We start from the raw sequence: 21,876 nt of genomic DNA, 5'->3' as shown, positions 1-21,876 counted from the left end.
ATGATAAACGTGATACATCACATAAAAAAAATTGAAAGACAAATTTCACATGATAATATCAGTAGACGCAGAGAAAGCATTCAACACAATGTAACACCCAGTTTTTATAAAAACTCTCAGCAAAGTGGGAATAGAGGGAGCATATCCCAACATGATAAAGGCCATATATGACAAACCTACAGCCAACACCATACTCAATGGCAAAAACTAAAACCATTTCCCCTAAGAACGGGAACAAGACAGGGATGCCCACTTTCACCACTCCTGTTCCACATAGTACTGGAAGTGCTAGCCATAGCAATCAGACAAGAAGAAGAAATAAAAAGCATCCAAATTGGAAAAGAAGAGGTAAAACTGTCATTATTCGCAGATAACATAATGTTGTACATAGAAAACCCTAAAGACTCCATCAAAAAACTACTATACTTAAATGAATTTGGCAATGTAGCAGGATACAAAATTAACACACAGAAATCTATGGCTTTTTTAAAATTATATTTTACTGATTTTTTACAGAGAGGAAGTGAGAGGGATAGAGAGTTAGAAAAATCGATGAGAGAGAAACATCGATCAGCTGCCTCCTGCACACCTCCCACTGGGGATGTGCCCGCAACCAGGGTACATACCCTTGACCGGAATCAAACCTGGGACCTTTCAGTCCGCAGGCCAACGCTCTATCCACTGAGCCAAACCAGTTAGGGCTCTATGGCTTTTTTTATACACCAATAATGAACCCACAGAAAGAGAAACTAAAAAAATAAAATAAATCCCATTTACCATTACACCAAGAAAATTAAGATATCTAGGAATAAACTTAACTAAGGAGGTAAAAGACCTGAACTCAGAAAACTACAGGACATTGCAAAAAGAGATAGAGGAAGACACAAACAAATGGAAGAATATACTATGTTCATGGATTGGTAGAATCAACATCATTAAAATGTCCATACTACCCAAAGCAATCTATAGATTCAATGCGATCCCCATTAAGATACCAACTGCATATTTCACAGACGTAGAACAAACTCTCCAAAAATTCATATGGAAAAGTCCCTGAATAGCCATAGCAATCCTGATAAAGAAGAATGAAGTTGGAGGGATCACAATTACAGATATCAAGCTATATTACCAAGCCATGGTTCTCAAAACTGCCTGGTACTGACACAAGAACAAACATATAGACAAAAGGAACTGAACAGAGAACCCAGAAATCGGCCCAAGCCATTATGGTCAATTAGTATTTGCAAAGAAGGCAAGATCATATAATGGAGTCAAGACAAGTCTCTTCAATAAATGGTGTTGGGAAAATTGGACAGATACATGCAAAAAAATGAAACTAGATCACCAACTTATACCATACACAAAAATAAACTCAAAATGGATAGAGGACTTAAACATAAGACGGGAAACCATAAAAATCTTAGAAGAATCCATAGGTAGCAAAATAGAAGACATATGTCATAGCAATATCTTTATTGAAACAGCTCCTAGGACAATGGAAACTAAGGAAAAAATAAACAAATGGGACTACATCAAAATAAAAAGCTTCTGCACAGCAAAAGAAACCATCAACAAAACAAGAAAGCCCACTGCATGGGAGAACGTATTTGCCAATGTTATCTCCGATAAAGGTTTAATCTTCAAAATTTACAGGGAACTCATAAAACTGAACAAAAGGAAGATAAACAATCCAATCAAAAATGGGCAAAGGACCTAAATAGACACTTTTCAAAAGAAGACATACAGAAGGCCAAGAGACATAGGAAACATGCTCAAAGTCACTAATCATCCAAGATGCAAATCAAAACAACAATGAGGTACCATCTCACACCTGTCAGAATGGCTATCATCAACAAATCAACAAAGGACAAGTGCTGGTGAGGATGTGGAGAAAAAGGAACCCTCTTGCACTGCTGGTGGGAATGCAGACTGGTGCAGCCATTGTGGTAAAGTATGGAGTTTCCTCAAAAAATTAAAAATGGAACTCCCATTTGACCCAGTAATCCCACTTCTATGAATATACCCCAAGAAATCAGAAACACCAATCAGAAAGGATATATGCACCCCTATGTTCATAGCAGCGTAATTATAATATTAGTAGCTATAATTTGGAAATAGCCTAAGTGCCCATCAGATGAGTGGATTAAAAAACGGTGATATATCTACACAATGGAATACTATGTTGCTATTAAAAAGAAGGAACTCTTACCATTTCCAACAGCATGGATGGACCTGGAGAGAATTATGCTAAACAAAATAAGCCAGTCAGAGAAAGATAAAATATCACATGATCTCACTTATTTGTGGAATATAATGAACAATATAAATGAACAAAAATAGAGCCAGAGGAAAAAAAATATTTTAGAATATAATAGAAGTAATCCTGTTATTTGCAGATTTTAAATATGTCCTACAACTTTTGTGATATTATACTATGTAAGTACAGTTTTGGTAATATTATTTTTAAAAACATTTTTCTTGACATATTAAAAAAGAAATTAATACAATTAATGTGGTTAAAACTGTACTAATTTATTTTTATATAAATTTTATTTTTTAGCTAGCTGCCAAATGTACATGATATCCAAAGGCCACAGAATACTGTGTTGTATTATACATATATACTTAAAATCATTAAAGGGTAAATTTTGTTATATTTTACCACTATTTTTTTTTTTAAGCAAGTATAGAAAGAGTAGGAACCATTGTGTGAATCTGTGCAGTAATCACTTGGGAAATACAGCAGCTTAAGGTAGAGAGCTACATTTAATGTGAAACTGGACAAATTATAAACAAATAAAGTGAAAAATCTCTACCAAAAAGAGTGGGCAAAGGACTTGAACAAACATTTCATTAAAAAAAATCTATAAAATGGCCAATAAGCACAAGAAAAGATGCTTCATTAGGGAAATGCAAAGCAAGGTTAGGAGATACCACACACCCACTAGGACAGCTGTAGTATTTTTTTAAAAGTCTTCTCATTGAGCTCCTTTTCTGTTGATCTGCGGCAGTTTATGGGTTCACAGAAGAAGAGACAATTCACAGACTACTATTATTTTGCCTCCTGCCTTCAAAGGTATATTCTGCTGTTCTGGCATTCAAGCTGTTGGTAAAATCAATTTCAACTTTCCAGAGAGCTACTCTTGTCGCTTAGGTCTTTTCTCAATTGAGCAAGGCTACTTTCTAGGGGACTACTGTCCAATATGTGAGGTTAACTTTGGCACTTATTCCATATCTCTTTGCTTTTTAATGGGTCATTTCATTTGATGTTTTAAAAAAAAGGCACAAAATAACAAATATTGGTGAGGACATAAAGAAATTTGAACCCTTGAACACTGCTGGTGAAAATGTAAAATGGTTCAGCTACTGTGGAAAATGGTTGGCAGTTCCCTAAAAAGTAAAATGTACAACTATCATATGACCCAGCAATTCCATTCCTAAAAATATTATGCCAAGTGAAAAAAAGCAGACACACATACACACAAAAAAAAGCAAACACAAAAGGGCGCTTATTATATGACTAGAGGCCCGGTGCACGAAACTCGTGCACGTGGATGTGTGTCCCTCAGCCCAGCCTGCACCGTCTCCAATATGGGACCCCTCGAGGGATGTCCAACTGCCCTACCGGGATCGGGCCTAAACAGGCAGTCGGACATCCCTCTCACAATCCAGGACTGCTGGCTCCCAACTGTTCGCCTGCCTGCCTGCCTTCCTGATTGCCCCTAACTGCTTCTGCCTGCCAGCCTGATCACCCCTAACTACTCCCCTGACAGCCTGATTGATGCCTAACTGCTCCCCTGCCAGCCTGATTGCCCCTAACTGCCCTCCCCTGCAGTTCTGGTCCCCCCCGCAACTGCCTTCCCCTGCAGGCTTGGCCCCCCGCAACTGCTCTCCCCTGCAGGCCTGGGTCTCCCCCAACTGCCCTTCCCTGCAGGCCTGGTCGCCCCCAACTTCCCTCCTCTGTAGGCCTGGTCCCCCCCAACTGCCCTCCCCTGCAGGCTTGATTGCCCCCAACTGCCCTCCCTTGCAGGCCTGGTCCCTCCCAACTGCCCTCCCCTGCTGGCCTTATTGCCCCCAACTGCCCTCCCTTGCAGGCCTGGTCCCTCCCAACTGCCCTCTCCTGCTGGCCATCTTATGGGGGCCATCTTGTGTCCACATGGGGGCAGGATCTTTGACCACATAGGGGCAGCCATCTTGTGTGGTGGAGTGATGGTCAATTTGCATATTACTCTTTTATTAGATAGGATTCCAATTATATGAAACTAGTGGCCCGGTGCACGAAATTCATGCACAGATGGGGGGGTGGGGGGTTCCTCAGCCCAGCCTGTACCATCTCCAATCAGGGACCCTCAAGGGATGTCTAACTGCCGGTGGGATCGGGCCTAAACCGGCAGTCGGATATCCCTCTCACAATCTGGGACCGCTGGCTCCTAATCGCTCACCTGCCTACCTGCCTGCCTGCCTGATCGCCCCTAACTGCCCTCCCCTGCTGGCCTGATCTCGCCCCAAACTGCCCTCCCCTGCTGGCCTGATATCGAACCCAACTGCCCTCCCCTGCCAGGCTGATCTCGCCCCCAACTGCCCTCCGCTGCCAGCCTGATCTCGCCCTCAATGGCCCTCCCTGCCGGCCTGATCTTGCCCCCAACTGCCCTCTCTGCCTCGGCCCCCACCACCATGGCTTTGTCCGGAAGGAAGTCAGACATCCGGAAGATGGCCGGTCAACCCAGTCTAATTAGCATATTACCCTTTTATTAGTATAGATATCCAGAATAGGTAAATTCATAGATATAGAAAGCAGATTTCCAGGGGCTGTGAAGAAGGAATTGCTTAATATGTTTGGGGTTTTTCCTTTTGGGATAATAAAATGTTTTAGAACTACATAAAGGTTTTGGTTGCATAACATATGTACCAAATACCACCAAACTGTGCACTTTAAACTGATTAATTTTATGATGTGTGAATTTTACCCAATAAATAAGAGAATGCTAGAACAGAATTGATAACATCTGAAAACAATTACCCAAGCATGCTTACTACTTATTGCTTCTCAACTAAAACATCGTACATTATAATCACCTGGAGTGCCTGTTAAAAAAATAACAATGAAATATTTCTTAAACTTTCTTAACCTTTTGCACTCGGATGTCAAGTGTGACTCGACACGGTTAGCATTAGAATAAAGGAATCGAGAAAAAAGCAAGCGAGTGCAAAGGGTTAAGACATTTTCTATAATGTCAGCAATGACTGCCATTATAGAAAGCTTCTCAGGCATAATTTAATCATTGACTTATTTATTCTAAAATCTACAAGTTACTTTTTTAAAACATATTTTTATTGACTTCAGAGAGGAAGGGAGAGGAAGAGAAATAGAAACATCAATGATGAGAATCACTGCACAGTCTCCTCCTGCATGCCCTACACTGGGGGATCAAGCCCACAACTCAGGCATGTGCCCTGACTGGGAATTGAACTGTGACCTCCTGGTTCATAGTTCAACACACAACCACTGAGTCATGCCTCTGGGCTACAAGGGATTTTTTAAAAGCTGGATGAGTTGGTTCTAATTTAGTCACCATGAGTGAAAGGATAAAACACAGAAACAGCTAATCACAAGTCACTTCATAGATATGGTATCACAAGAACTTTATACCTAAAAAACACAATACAAAAATTTCCACTGGTTATTTCTCACAACCACTTTTACAAGACAGTTCCAAGAAATGGCAATTTTATAAGAAATGGCTTCCTTCATTTCTATCTTTTAGTAGTCCAAAGGATTCTGCACATCATAATCAGATTTACCTTTTATACATACAAATACATCCTGTTACTCCCCAGCTTTAAAAACCTTCAGTGGGTCCCCCTACTTATTACAATATCAAATCTAACTTCCTCTGACTGACTCTTTTCTTTCTTTAATCATCATCCGAGGATATGCTTCCATTGATTTTTAGAGAGGGAGAAAAAAAAAGACACATCCATCAGTTGCCTCCCAGATGCACAGCGACTGCGTATTGAACCCGTGACCCTTTGGTGCACAGGACTACACTCCAACCAACCAAGCCACACTGGCCAGGCCCTCTGCCTGACTTCCATTACCCTGTAGTAAGAGCTATTCTCAAACTTTAGTGTACACTGTAATCACCTGGGGTGCCTGTTAAAACAGATTGTTGTACGCTACCTCTAGAATATCCAATTCCGGAGCCTGAAGCAGGCCTCAAAACCTATATTTACAATACATCTCCAAAATGACCCCATTCTTGTCTCCTTAAACTTATTTCTCCCTATTCCCTAACGGTTAGGGCCTAACCAACACATAATTCTTTTATTGGATTCATCTTTTCACGAGCTGTGCCCAATTCTTCCTCCCTGCTTAACTTTGCTGCCCCAAAACACTTTCTTGCCTACCCAAATCATACCCATCCTTTAAGACTGTAGTTCTCAACACTGCCTTACATTACAATCACCTGAGAACACTTTATTTTTTTTCTTTTTAAAATATATTTTATTGATTTTTTACAGAGAGGAAGAGAGAGGGATAGAGAGTTAGAAACATCGATCAGCTGCCTCTTGCACACCCCCTACTGGGGATGTGCCCGCAACCAAGGTACATGCCCTTGACCGGAATCGAACCTGGGACCCTGGAGTCCGCAGGCCGATGCTCTATCCACTGAGCCAAACCGGTTTCGGCACCTGAGAACACTTTTAAAAACTATGGTTGCACCACCTGTCGGATTCTGATTAAACTGATCCTGGGGAAAGTTTCCCCATTTTACTCTGATGGGCAGGCAGAGTTGAGATCCACCACTTTACCTTCCTTCAATCTGTTTCCCAAAAGAATTATGACCACTCATTGAATTTTCTCCCCTCTAAATTCCTAGTGTTCCCAGATCATATTACCAAGTTTAAAAGAAGTTACTTAACAGATTGTACTACTCTATAACTTTCATTTTAAGTCTTATTTCTCCAACTTGATCTGTGATCATATCTTCCATTTCTACATTCTTACAGCACTAGTATTGTGATGAATACATAGTAGGAGCTCTGTGATTATTTCTTCATGGATTGTGGATTCAAAATAAAATTCAGAGCTTTAAAATATTTCTAATCTATCCAATTCAGAAAACTACACTCCCTCTTTTTAAATACTGTTTTGCAACAAACTAATTGTGTTATGGTGAGTCATTTAACTCCTTCCTGCCCCAATAAATAAATTGGAAAGAAAAATACTAATGTATCAAAATGCTGTGAAAAATAATAAAATTATTAATAGCATCATAAATGGTTCACAGTTGCTTCCTTAGAGCAAATGGCCTTTTCTAAACCTATTAAGACTGTTTCAAAAACAGTTAAAGAGAATCAAAGCCCACATATTGAAAGCCCTGACTTGTTTTCTCAACAGATGTGTATCCTTCAAGCCCTGAATTCACCAGATGCATATTAAATTAATCCCCACTTTTAGTTTTTATATAACACTCCACTCTAGTTTTATAAATACTTCACCACATAAAGCAGAATCCATTGGTGCTTTATGACATTAAATATTAACAGATTATCTCCACTATGCAAAAAAAAATACATTAAGATTCATTTTAATGCAGTCAAATGTGTGCTTGCTAAATATAGGCTATCGTATCTTCATTATTTTTAAATTGGCCAATTTCTATCTAGAATGTGAAAAGTAAATTTGCCCTTAACTAAAAATCCAGTGACACTTGGTACTTCAAGAAAAAAACAACTCACTTAACACTTCAGAAATTAACTAGGAAATTCAACCAAATATCTGAATTCTAATACTGTAGTAGTTTAATAGTCCAATTAAGTTTCCTGGAAAATTTACTTCTTATAAAATCATAATTTTTTCATTAACTAAATTGAACCAATTAATGTATTATATCACAAATAGGACTGATATTCAGAAGCCATGGGGTCCAATCTAACATTAAGTATATAATCTTGAGCAAGTCACTTAGCCTCTGCATTTTTAAGTAGTCTCAACTGTAAAATGAAAGAATCTAACTAGACCATCTCCGTTGTTTTCTTTTAGCTTTATGAATCCATAACCTATGAAACTCAAGAAATGTAATCATTAACCAGATGGATCCCATTAAAGACAAAGTGAGCTTATGTATTGATTGATATGGAGAACATCTATCTCTAGAAAACCTAAGTGCTTTCACAGAAACAGATTGTTCCTGTGTGTTATTTAACTAGGTGAAAAAAGCAAACATAATCCACCAAACATGGAGCTACTAAACAATTTTTACATCATACCCTAGATGACCAGAATATTTGGATGTCACAATACAAGTTAAGGTTAAGCCCTAGCTGGTTTGGCTCAATGGATAGAAGGCCTGCGGACTGAAGGGTCCTGGGTTCGATTCCTGTTAAGGGCACATGCCCGGATTGCAGGCTTGATCCCCAGTAGGGGGAGTGCAAAAGGCAGCCGATCAATGATGTTCTCTCTTATCATTGATGTTTCTATCTCCCTCTCCCTCTCCTTTCCTCTTTGAAATCAACAAAAATATATATTTTTTTAAAAAGATATTCTGGAATAACAAAGGGTGTCCCTATAAGTCCAGGACAGGACAGTGATAAAGCCAACTGAAAGTGGATTCTAGTTAATAATTACTACTTAGGCTATGTAAGAAATAATGTATCAAGACAGCACTTTATTGCCATTATAATAGATATTCCCACTCTGAATCAAAATTGGAAATAATCAGGCAACTACAGCAGTACCCACATACTCTTCCTACTAAACCTTTGCCAGCTCAAGCTTCTGGAGTGCTTCTTACAAGTGTAATAAGCAAACACTGGAGCTCTGGCCAAGAAATCTGTACAGCTGAAACCATGAGTGACAATAAAATGCAAGTGGCAAAGGACCTTAACTTTAGTGATGGTTCAAAAATTCTGAATTTAGATCGCCTTTACCACCTGCTACTGTCATATGGTCGGTACCACATTTAGCTCACACTTCCTAATCTCAAAGAATTAGGCACCTATCAGTTAACACTTAATGACCTAATATCAATCTTTTTGAAAGGGAAACTCAAGACTCTAAATAATGTTTCTAACTACATCTAAGAATGTTAGGAAAATCTCTTTTCAAAACCAGCCACAAATTATTTTATTCATTTTAGTTTCTTTTTAAAAAAATGCCTGGGCCCGGCCGACGTGGCTCAGTGGTTGAGCTTGAGCGTTGACCCATAAACCAAGAAGTCACTGGTTCAGTTCCTAGTCAGGGCACCATGCCCAGGTTGGGGGCTCAATCCCCAGTGGGGGGCATGCAGGAGGCAGCCGACTGATATTGTGCTTGCACACTGATGTCTCTCTTTTTCCCCCTCTCCCTTCCTCTCTCTCTAAAAATCAATTTAAAATGTTTCAAAAAGAAGGAAGGAAGGAAGGAAGGAAGGAAGGAAGGAAGGAAGGAAGGAAGGAAGGAAGGAAGGAAGGAAGGAAGGAAGGAAGGAAGGGGAGAGCTATACATGTACTGTATGGCAACAGAGGGTATACAGGAAATCTCTGTACCTTCCTTTCAATTTTGCTGTGAACCCAAAACTATTCTAAAACACACACACACACAGCCTTTTTTCAAATACCACATTAACATTTTTGGAGTAGAAAATATTTTTATAAAACAATTGAACATCCTTGTGCACAGAAAGACACACTCCTTAAAACTTTCACAAAAATTAACTCAAAATGTATCTTAGAACTCAATGTAACATGCAAAACTATGAAAATTCTTGAAGATAATGTTAGAAAAAAATCTATGTGATCTTGGGTTTGGCAAAGAGGGTTTTTGTTTTTTTTTAAATTGGGAATTGGTATTTTATTTTATTTTATTTTTTATTTTTAAAAATTTCTTTATTGATTATGGTATCACATAATTGTCCTCATCCCCCCATTCCCATCCCAAACCCCTCCCCACGTTATACCCCCACCCCCCTGTTGTCCGTGACCAATGGTTAGGCTTATATGCATGCATACAAGTCCTTTGGTTGATCTCTCGGCAATGAGGTTTTTGATACAACACCAAAGTATGCTCAATGAAAGAAAAACTTGGTAAGTATATACGTGTGTGTGTGTGTGTGTGTATTTCTTTTAAAATATGTTTTCATTGATTTTTAGAGAAAGAAGAAGGGAAAGGGATAAAGAGATAGAAACATTGATGAGAGAGAAACATCATGGATCAGCTACCTCCTGCACGCCCCTTCCGGGGATGGAGCCCACAACCCAGGCATGTGCTCTGACCAGGAATCGAACTTCGACTTCTTGGTTCCTGGGTGGCACTTAACCACTGAGACACACTGGCTGGGCAAAACTTGTTAAATTCATTAAAGTTAAAAACATTTGTACTATGAAAGTCATTGTTAAGAGAATAAAGACAAGCCACAAATTGGAAGTATTTGCAAAACACATATCCGATGAAGGATTTGTATCCAAAATATACAAAAAACATTTAAAATTCAATAACAAGAAAACAACCCAATTTAATAAGGGGCAAAAGATCTGAACAGACGCCTCACCAAAGATATATAGATGATGGCAAATAAGCATATGAAAAGGTACTCAGCATTGTATGTCATTATGGTATTGCAAATTAAAAAACCTAGTAGAATGGCTAAAGTACCTAAAACTGATAATACCAAATAATGGCAAGGATGTGAGCAACAGGAATGCTCATTCATTGCTGATGGGAATGCAAAATGGTATAAATACTTTGGAAGACAGTTTGGCAGTTTCCTACAAAATTAAACATTGTCTTACCATAAGATTTTGCAATCACACTGCTAGGTATTACTCAAAGGAGCTGAAAGCATAGGTCTACATAAAACCCTGCACATGCATGTTTATAGCAGCTTTATTCATAATGGCCAAAAAAATAGAAGAGTCAATATGTCCTTCAATAGGTGAAGGAATAAACAACTGTGGTATATCCATATAATGGAAAATTATTCAGCAATAAAAGAAAATGAGCTATCAAGCCACAAAAAGACATAGAAGAAACTTAAAAGCATATTGTTAACTGAAAGAAACCAGTCTAAAAAGGCTGCAGACTATATGATTCCAATTCTATGAAATTTTGGAAAAGGCAAAACTATACAGAGAGAGTAGAAAGGTCAGTGGTTGCCAAGGATTCTGGGGGAAGGCGAGGAGGGATGAATAGGTAAAACAGAATTTTTAGGGTGGTAAAATTATTCAGTATGACATTGTATTATGGAAAATGTTACTATGCATTTGTTAAAACCCACAGCATTATACAACACAAAGAGTGAACCTTAATGAAAACTATAGATTATAGTTAATAATATGTATCAAAATAGGCAATATTGGTTCATTAATGGTAACTAATGTACTACACTAATATGTTACTAATAGAGGAAATGGGGAAGATATGTAGATATGAGAAATATGGAACTCTACCTGCTCAATTATTCCATATTTCTAAAACTGTTCTATTTTTTTTTAAAAAAAAAAGGTCGATTTTTTAAAATTGGGTATCCACAATCTCAAAAGCTAGAATTTATAAAAATTCTAGTCAGTGAAAAAAGAAATTGACTTTAAATAAAATCAAATTTTAATTTTAATTTAAATAAAAATATTTTAACTTTAATCCCCTTGCCTTTTTCTTGGCATTGGCCATATTGGTCATATCCCTTGCTCACTAACACCTACATCAGAGAGTGACAGCTAGGAAATGGAGAAGATATCCAGCTGGGAAGCTGCTTGATCAGTCATGGTTAGCAATTGAGCCTGAAGAACTAATGAGATCTGGTGACTATCACGGACACTCAAGCACACACACAAACACACAAAACTTAAAACATTTTCACATCATTCATTAATGCCAACAAATTATAGTTATAAATTTATCAAGAGGGATGTAAAGGTATGGTACTTCCATTCAGAGGCTCTAGTCCTCAACACCCCTTTTTGTAGGTTAAAGTTAGAATGGCCTGGCCAGTTTGGCTCAGTGGTTAAGCATTGGCCCATGAACCAAGAGATTACTGATTTGATTCCTGGTCAGGGCACATGCCCGGGTTGGGGGGCTCAATCCCCAGTAGGGGGCGTGCAAGAGGCATCCATTTGATGTTGATGTTTCTCTCTCATCAATGTTTCTTACCCTCTCCCTCTCTTCCTTCCTCTCTCTCTAAAATCAATAAAAACTATTTTTTAAAAAAAAGTTAGAATGTATAAGCTACAGAAATCAATTTAGTTTCAATGCTTTGTTCCCTAGAAATTTATGTGGCATTTTGATGGAGACATCAAACTGTAGCATTTTGATAGGCTTACCAGCACCGAGAGGTGTTGCACCAAGTTCTTTTTGATGGCAAGGGCAATGGCTACCTGTTCACCCAGCTTCTCTGGCCAAGGCAAAATCCAAGAGAATATCCCTTTCCCCAGTATGTCAATGCCTCCATTGTGATGGGTGAGCTATTATTGAAGAACAATTCCCATCCCTGACACCCCAGGTCCTACCATAACTACACTACCCACTCAAGGTTTCTAGTCAACTAACAGACTACAGTGGTGTAGAGGCAGGGTAGTCCATATGTTTTCCTGTATCACCAGAATACTCCTGCTGAAATCAAAGGATGGCTCTCTCTTCAGTCCATTTCTGTGATACCACATCAGTTCTACTTAAAGCTTCTCAAAGATGCCTGGGTTTTTAGGGTCCATGTTAGATGTCAACTACTGTAACCTGAACAAGTAATGGTCTTTTCCAGCTCAGTAAACCGAAAAGTCTGACCTCAAAATTTATTAAGATTCTAACTGAAAAGTGACAAGAATGTGCCCTATGAATTATTACGGTATAGCAACTGGTATAGGTAAGGCAAAACTCACTACCAAAAGACTAAGTGGCCCTGACCGGTTTGGCTCAGTGGATAGAGCGTTGGCCTGCGGACTCAAGGGTCCCAGGTTCGATTCCAGTAAAAAAAAAAAAAAAAAAGACTAAGTGGACTTATCACTAAATAAAAAATCTCCAGCAGAAGCTCCTCTTCTGATTGTGATATCAAAGGGAAAAATTTAGCCAAAACCGGTTTGGCTCAGTGAATAGAGCGTCAGCCTGCGGACTGAAAGGTCCCAGGTTCAATTCCGGTCAAGGGCATGTACCTTGGTTGCGGGCACATCCCCAGTAGGGGGTGTGCAAGAGGCAGCTGATCGATGATTCTCTCTCATCTATGTTTCTAACTCTCTATCCCTCTCCCTCTCTGTAAAAAATCAATAAAAAATATTTTTTTTAAAAGGAAAAAATTTATTTATTCTGTATCTCCATAATCCATTTTCTTAGCAACTTCCACCAGGAGTGGACTATGGTTAAGCACTACTGACAATAATAGTTTACTAAGGAGCATTTGGAATCTTGCTCCTTGGCATATGTCCTCAGTTTGGCTCAAATAAACTCACAGAAATTTATCTTAAAAAGAAAAGGAAAAGAATGGTTTATTAAGTGAATGATGACAAAGATATATAATGCTACCTAATGTTCACAGTCTGAAAAAAAATTACTTTTAACCAATGTCTGTGAACTTTGTGTAACACAGTATAAAAATGCAGATTCTTTGACTCTCGTGTTCACTGATATAGCTGAAATTATATAACCTAAATCAGAGGATTTTTATTTTTGAAAAATAATCTGATGAATTCAAAGCCACAAAACATGAAAGGGTGAGAGAATAAGAAATCTGAAACAGATGGCATCTAATTTTTTTTCCTGAGTCCATCCTGAACACAATCCCAATAATGTCAAAATCCAATTTAGCTCTCCAAATAAGTAAATCTCCCAAACTGAAAATGATAATTCTGCTCTAGTCGGTGATGCCCAGTGGTTAGGGCGTTAGCCTGCACACCCAAGGGTCACAGATTCAATTTCCAGTCAAGGACTCAAACCTTGATTTTGGGTTCGTTCTCCAGCCCCAGTGGCGGTGTGTGCGGGAGACAGATGACACATGTGTCTCCCTCACATCAATGTTTCTCTCTTTCTCTCCCCCTCCTCCTCTCTCACAAAAAAATGAATGGAAAAATATTCTCGGGTGAGGATTAACCAAAAAAAGAAGAAAAGAAAGAAAATGGTAATTCTGCCCTGGCCAAGTAGCTCAGTTGGTTAAAGCGTCATCCCCAACAAGATCCCAGGACAGGGCACATACAAGAAGCAACCAATAAATGCATAAATGAGTGGAGCAACAATGTTTCTCTTTCTTTTTCTTTCTCTCCCTCTCATTACCCCTTTCCTCTAAAAATCAATAAAAAAGAAAATGATAATTCTGAAATAAATTTAATATTTTTTTCCCTCCCAGCTTCTTAAATTTTTTATATTAGGCAGAAAGAGTAGAGAGAAGTTAGATGTTTAAAAAATATATCATTCCAGCCCCTGCTGGAATGAAGGGTCCTCAATTCTGGTCAAGGGCACATGCCCAGGTTGTGGGCTCGATCCCCAGTAGGGGGCATGCAGGAGGTAGCCAATGGATGATTCTCTCTCATCATTGATGTTTCTATCTCTCTCTACCTCTCCTTCCTCTCTGAAATAAATAAAAGTAGCCCTGCCGAAACCGGTTTGGCTCCGTGGATAGTGCGTCGGCCTTTGGACTGAAAGGTCCCAGGTTCGATTCCGGTCAAGGGCATGTACCTTGGTTGCGGGCACATCCCCAGTAGGGGGTGTGCAGGAGACAGCTGATCGATGTTTCTCTCTCATAGATGTTTCTAACTCTCTATCCCTCTCCCTTCCTCTCTGAAAAAAATCAATAAAATATATATTTTTAAAAAATAATAATTTTTTAAAAATGTAGCCCTAACCGGTTTGGCTCAGTGGATAGAGCGTGGGCCTGCAGACTGAAGGGTCCCAGGTTCGATTCCGGTCAAGGGCATGTACCTTGGTTGCGGGCACATCCCCAGTAGGGGGTGTGGAAGAGGCAGCTGATCGATGTTTCTCTCTCATCGATGTTTCTGACTCTCTATCCCTCTCCCTTCCTCTCTGTAAAAAATCAATATATTTTTAAAAATAAATAAATAAATAAAAATAAATAATAAATATTAAAAAATACCATTCCACAAATTCTGAAGTTCTTTCATGAAACTCTACTTCCACTTATCTGAAGCCACTGAAGCACTTTCTATCAAGATTGGTGATATTAAAATCTGTCTATGATATCAGCTCTTTTTTTCTGGATACAATGACTATCTTCATTACAGAAGTTCACATCATATTTCAAAAAAAAAAAAAAAAAGAAGCTTTCAAATAACAAGCTCTGGAAGAATACTCATTTGGTTTGAGTAAAGCACTGCCTGGCATTTTTAAAACATTTACACAGTAACTTTCACTCCTGATTGACAGCACCAATAAAATTAGCTGTATGTACTTTGTTCATTATTTGACTCTAGTATATGGTATATAAACCTTCCCAATTTTTCCTAAAGCTTTCTGAGCTCATCCAAGGAATGGATATTAAAGGAGTCATTTTTAGATTTCCTGACAAGCAAATTCCATAACTGACAACTGCAAAGATTCTGGGAACCGCCACATACTTTGAGTGGAAAAGGTCATTGAGAAAAGTATCATCTCTAACAATCTCTATTGTTGCCTATAATTTAGGTAGATCTTTTTCTCTAACAGCTAATATCCTCTTATAATACTATAATACATGGTTTATGAAAGTTTTATGAGAAGAGAGTAGAAAATAGGCACACCTGATATCTTTACCAACAAAGCAAGATAATACTGCCTCAAATTTTAGATTCAAAAGATGAAAAAAATGATCCAGGAAAACACATCTAAAAGCTTAAAGATACACTAAAAACTTTACACTCTTTAAAGGGCCATTCAGAAAGTGGAATAATCTTACAAAAAGCTACAACCACCAAAAACAACTTCAACTTTTTTTTCCAAAAAGGTATGGAGCCCGGCTGGTGTAGCTCAGTAACTGAATGTCAACCTATGAACCAAGAGGTCCCTGGTTCAATTCCCAGTCAGGGTACATGCCTGGGTTTTGGACTTGATCCCCAGTAGGGGTGTGTAAGAGGCAGCAGATGGATGTTTCTCTCTATCTCTCTCTTCCTCTCTCTCTAAAATCAATACAAAATATATTTTGTAAAAAGGTATGGGTACTTTATTAATAATTTTAAATATATCAATCCATTTATCAATATGACCAATATTTATTGCTTATTATATAGATGCAGTGGTGGATAAAATAGTATTTCTACCTCAAGGAGCATGCAGTATAGTTGATGACTTTTATCAGTTTTTTAATATTTTTTTTTTACACACAACTATTACTAAAGTAAGTTACTCAATTTTTATCTGTTGAGTATAAAGTACATTTAAAAAGTAAAAAGTACAGCCAAGCCAGCATGGCTCAGTGGTTGAGCATCGACCTATGAACTAGGAGGTCATGGTTCGATTCCTGCCTGACCAGGGCACATGCCTGGGTTTGCGGGCTCGATCCCCAATGTGTGTGTGCAGGAGGCAGCTGATCAATGATTCTCTCTCATCATTGATGTTTCTATCTCTCCCTCTTCCTTCCTACTTGAAATCAATAAAAATATTTTTTTTTAAATTAAAAAGTTCAGCCCTACAGGTTTGGCTCAGACTAAAGGGTCCTGGGTTTGATTCCACTCAAGGGGGACATATCGCATGCAGGAGGCAACCAATCCATGTGTCTCTCTCACATCAATATTTCTCTCTCTGTGTCTCCCCCCACCCTTCTACTCTCTCTAAAAATCAATGGAAAAATATCCTCTGGTGAGGATTAACAACAACAACAACAAAATTAAAAAGTATAGACTACATGTTACATCACAAAGCAAACTATATTAGCTGATAATATAACATATAACAGGTTACAAATAACTATCATTTTAAAACTATAAAAGAAACAAATTATAAAGACTTCATGTTCCTGAGATTTATTTCTATATTATCATCATGACTGACTTAAAGGCAGAAATTCATTCCATTTTCCTTTATTTTACAGATTATACATATAAGAATTCTGTAAATTTTGCTAATAGTTTAAATCTAATTAAGATGAGTCATGACACTGATATTAATTTTAATCTTAAATTACAACTATTTTATGCCCCAATTTAATTCTCTTCAGAGACATGGGATATTAATTGAAATTTACATAAATTACTTTTTTGTTGTTGTTGTTAATCCCCCACCCGAGGATATTTTCCCATTGATTCTTAGAGTGGGAGAGGGAGGGACAGAGAGAGAAACATTGATGTGAGAGAGACATCGATTGATTGCCTCCTGCACACAACACGACCTGACCCATCTGGGAGGGGGAGGGGGAAAATCCAGCCTGCAACCCAGGTATGTGCCCTTGACCTGAATCAAACCCTGAACCCTTCAGTCTGAGGGTGGATGCCCAAATCAGCTAAGGCATAAATTACTTTTTAAATGTTTTATTTTTAAATAGATTTTTATTGATTTCAGAAAGGAAGGGAGAGGGAGAATCATTGATCAGCTGTCTCCTGCACGACCCCCACTGGGAATCGAGCCCGAAATCTGGGCATGTGCCCTTGACAGAAATCGAACCTGGGACCCTTTAGTCCACAGGCTGTTGCTCTATGCCCTGAACCAAACCAGCTAGGGCTTAAATGTTTTTCTTATCAATCCATACTATATACAACACAAATCTGAGAAAACCTTTGAAACATTATTGGTATTTTGAATAAATGCACATATTCTACTTTATTTTTAAGAGTTAAGAAACTACTGATAACTGAATTTCATGCTACTTGTGATCAATTTCTGTAAGTCACTGAAAGTCTTGTTGTATACATGTTTTCAAATATTATTATCCAATTCCCTTCCTATCTCAAGCCTTATTCCACCAAACTGGGCTACCTTGACTGTGTAAGATGAATGATAATTCATCTTTCAATTAGAAGGTGATTCCATTTAAAGTGGGCTATTATTTAAGTATATCACCACCTTACAATACTGGTAAGAATTTTAACTCATTTTATTTATGAAGAAAATAAATCTCTGGTAGTTCCATGACTTGCCCAAGATCAACAACTAGCCAGTGGCAGTTTGGGTTCAATCCCAGATTTACCTACCTCAAAGCCAAAACTTCCCCTGGACCACAATTATCTCCTTAAAAGATTAAGAGACAGGCTCAAAAGCAGACAATCCAGTCTCTCTGAACATATCTATTCTAAGACATCACCACACAGTACTTACCAGTCCACTGATTGAAATAAAAATGAAGAGCTTCGTTCTGCTTCATTTAAACTAGGGCAGGCTTACTCGCAGGTAAAAAAAAAAAAAAAAAGAAAGAAAAAAAAAGAGGGTGGAAAAGGCTTGCCTCAACATGTTTCTCCGAGACCTCTATTCTATACGGTTCTAGTCTATTTTTTTTTTATATAAACACCAATATCTACCAAACAAGACTATGCCGGACTAGCCTATAGTTTGGTGCTTTTCAGAATTGCACTTTTCTAGGATAATTTATACGATTTAATACAGAACCGAGAGACGTTGTTGAATATGTTATTCCAGCACTTTTCAAACATTTAAAGTATCATTTAGAGGCAACAAACCCAGTTCCACTCTCTTTTACGCTGTGATGCCGCCCACTTGGGGGGTACCGCTCCCGTACGACGCAGGGACAAGAGCAATAAAGGAAGAAGTGGGGGACGCACACGGAAGTTGGGTGGAGGGAGGTGTCCTTACCCACTCTTCTGCCTTAGCTCGGTCAAGGGCGGCTCCCCACCGTGTCCAGCCGAGTCACAATCCCCAAAAACCTCAAAACCGGGCTATGTCCCAGCGGGGTGGACCGGGAAAGCAGGCAATGGAAGCTTTGGATCGCTCCAACCACCCTGCCGAGGTCTATGCCCTCCTTCTGGCGCCGGAGAACGCTCCCCCTTTCAAAGCGAGTCCTCCAGGTGGCAAACTCCCCGTCCACAACGACAAAAGTCTTCTGCATCCAAAGGGGAGCCTCCCCCGCAGCATTCATCCAGCCACCCGAAACTCTCCGCCGGCGGTTTCCACCAGTCCCTCCTCTCCACCCCCGCAACCCTCCACAGACACCAGCGCCGGCCTGCGCCCCACCCAGGATCTCGGCGTCCCCCTTCCCGACCCGGAGAACGCGGCCCGCCCCCCCCCCGCCCCCTCCTCCTGCAACCAGTCCCCACAAACACACACACACACCCACCTCAGGCTCCAACCTCCGGGACCCGGCGAAGCCGGAGCGAGTACGTGGTCTGGTGGTGCTCCGGGGATCACAAGGGGCAGGCGCGGTCCCCTCCCGGAGGCGACGAGCGCTCCTTCACCCACCCACAGCGGTAGCTCCTCTCTTTCCTAGGAACCCGAGGGAGGAGAGGTGTGGGAGGGGAGGGGGAAGGCGAGGAGCCGAGGGGCGACAGGAGCCGAGCCGGAACCACTAACACTGGCCCCACCCTCAGCCTGGAGCCCAGCACCCGGGCGCTCTGGATAGGACAAACTTAAAGCAGTTAGCGAGAAATTGACACAACCACTTCCGGGTCACCCCACTCCTGCCCCTCCTTAGCAACCGCGTGGGGTTGCTAAGCGGAAGTGCCTCAAAAACACCCCCATTTCTTCTGGGGCTATCAGGAGGTAGCCGGGAGCGTGTACTGTTCTTGGACAACACCCTTCTACCTTCTGCTCCTCGTCTTAGAGCGCACGCTTCACAGCCAGAGTCACAAAGCCCAGCTTGCTTTTCCCTTAAGCTGTGCCCACGCCTCCACCCCTACCCCCGAGCTACTATGAACACCTGCTTCCTCCCACCCTGAGCCCATTGCGCTCTCTCTCTCTCTCTCTCTCTCTCTCTCTCTCTTTCTCTCTCGCTCTCTCGTCCCTTGTGGGAATTCTCTTTTCTAGCAGTTTAGCAAGCATCTCCCTCTTGTGGATTTTCAGTTGTGTTTCAAATGGCCTTTTAAAATCTTCAATGTTGAAAGTTTTCTCATGCACTTCATTCTCCTTTGACAGCCCCTCATAGGAATGGTAAGTTTTGTCTTTCACCCTAACGGGTTTGGCTCAGTGGATAGAGTGTCCGCCTTCAGACTGAAGGATCCGGGGTTCCATTCAGGTCAAAGGGTACATACTGCAGTTGCAAGCTCTCAGGAAGCAACCAATCCATGTGTCTCTCTCACATGGATGTTTCTCTGTGTGTGTGTCTCCCTCTCCCTTCCACTCTCTCTAAAAATCAATGGGAAAAATATCTTCGGGTGAGGATTAACAAAAAATAAAAAATAAAATGTCAGTAGTAGGTTGTTTAATAAGCCTGAAACATTACAACCCTTCTCATGGACATGCATACATGTGTAAGTACACACACACACACACACACACACACACACACACACACAATTCAAATAGAATCTGAGGACATCCAGTAATTAAGTGTGCTTTAAAAAACCTGGCTGTGGCAAGTGATAAAACATTACCATGACAAAATAGAACTTGATATTTTAATTGCCAATAGATTTATTTTTAAAAATTAAATTAGAAAACTATGAGCCCAATGAACAATGACTTATCTAAAACTACAGTGGACTACATGTCTATAAAAATTTTTAAACATTATGGCAAATGTGTTCTATAGAAATGTTTTATTGAGTACAATTAATAAAGATTAAATGTGGTAGTTTAGGCCAATATAGAAATGAAAATTCCTATGCCAACAACCATTTTTTCCCATTGCCTGACGAAATGACAGTACTTATTTAGATCCTCTCTTCCTACAGTTTTATTAGTAGTCACTTTTTCATCCTATATAATAAAGAGGTAATATGCAAATTGACCATCATGCCCTCACACAAGATGGCCACACCCATGTGGTCACAAGATGGCCGCCACAGATGGCCAGCAGGGGAAGACAGTTAGGGGTGACCAGCCCAGCAGGGAAGGGCAGTTGGGGGCAATCAGGCCGGCAGGGGAGCAGTTAGGCATCGATCAGGCTGGCAGGGTAGTGGTTAGGGGATGACCAGGCAGGCAGGCAGGTGAGCAGTTGGGAGCCAGCAGTCTCGGATTGTGAGAGGGATATCCCAGATTGGAGAGGGTGCAGGCTGGGCTGAGGGACACCCCCCCTCCCCAACCAGTGCATGAATTTCGTGCACCGGGCCTCTAGTAGGTATATAACTGGCTTGACTCCTAAATAGTCACATGACTTCTATTATTCTATCATTTTCAGTGTAGTCATTGTTTAGAGGCCTCTAAAGATAAAGAGCACAACCCACACCTAAAATTAGCTATGTGAGTTTAACTACACTTACAGGATTTTGTGAGCAGTACTATTGGAGTCCATATTCTTTTTTTCTTTCTTTTTATATTTGTATTGATTTCAGAGAGGAAGGGAGAGGGAGAGATAGAAACATCAATGCTGAGAGAATCATTGATTGGCTGTCTCTTGCACACTCCCTACTGGGGATCGAGCCCACAACCCGGGCATGTGCCCTTGACCGGAATCAAACCCAGAACTCTTCAGTCCACAGACCGATGCTCTATCCACTGAACCAAACCGGCTAGGACAGGAGTCTATATTCTTAATATGAACTGTAATTAAGACAGTGCTTTCAGATCTAGGTTAGATCTCAAATAGCCTTCAAAGTCAGTACAGTACGTTTATCCTGTAGATATGACTTCCGGGCTTTTCTCAGTTCTTAAGAGCTTCCCCCCCCCCCATTTTTTTATTGCTCTTTGTAATCATTTAAGAAAGAATTAGGGTGTCTAATGTTTATTTTTGCAAACTATAACTCTGTTATGCAATAATGAATATTTAAATATTCTTAGAATTAATATTTAAATATTCTCAGAGTTCCATTGGCATCTCCAAATATAAAAGATACAAAAACAGCCCTAGCCGGTTTGGCTCAGTGGATAGAGCATCGGCCTGTGGA

At 39.9% G+C, this 21,876-nt stretch overlaps 1 protein-coding gene across 7 annotated transcripts in view; it reads right to left on the bottom strand.

Moving 5' to 3' along the window:
* CSNK1G1 (casein kinase 1 gamma 1) overlaps window positions 1-19,428 on the bottom strand; it is a 147,344-nt gene extending 127,916 nt beyond the window's left edge. For all 7 annotated transcript variants that reach the window (XM_054716148.1, XM_054716149.1, XM_054716150.1 and 4 more), the window contains exon 1: window positions 19,173-19,428. The gene's annotated coding sequence lies outside the window, so the exon portion shown is untranslated. The remainder of the gene's footprint in view (window positions 1-19,172) is intronic.
* Window positions 19,429-21,876: the final 2,448 nt, after the last annotated feature.

Source organism: Eptesicus fuscus, chromosome 5, assembly GCF_027574615.1.
Source record: "Eptesicus fuscus isolate TK198812 chromosome 5, DD_ASM_mEF_20220401, whole genome shotgun sequence".
In the NCBI taxonomy this organism is placed as follows: Eukaryota; Metazoa; Chordata; class Mammalia; order Chiroptera; family Vespertilionidae; genus Eptesicus; species Eptesicus fuscus.
The sequence above is the reverse complement of the archived record's forward strand: the minus strand, read 5'-3'. Positions and strand labels throughout refer to the sequence as shown.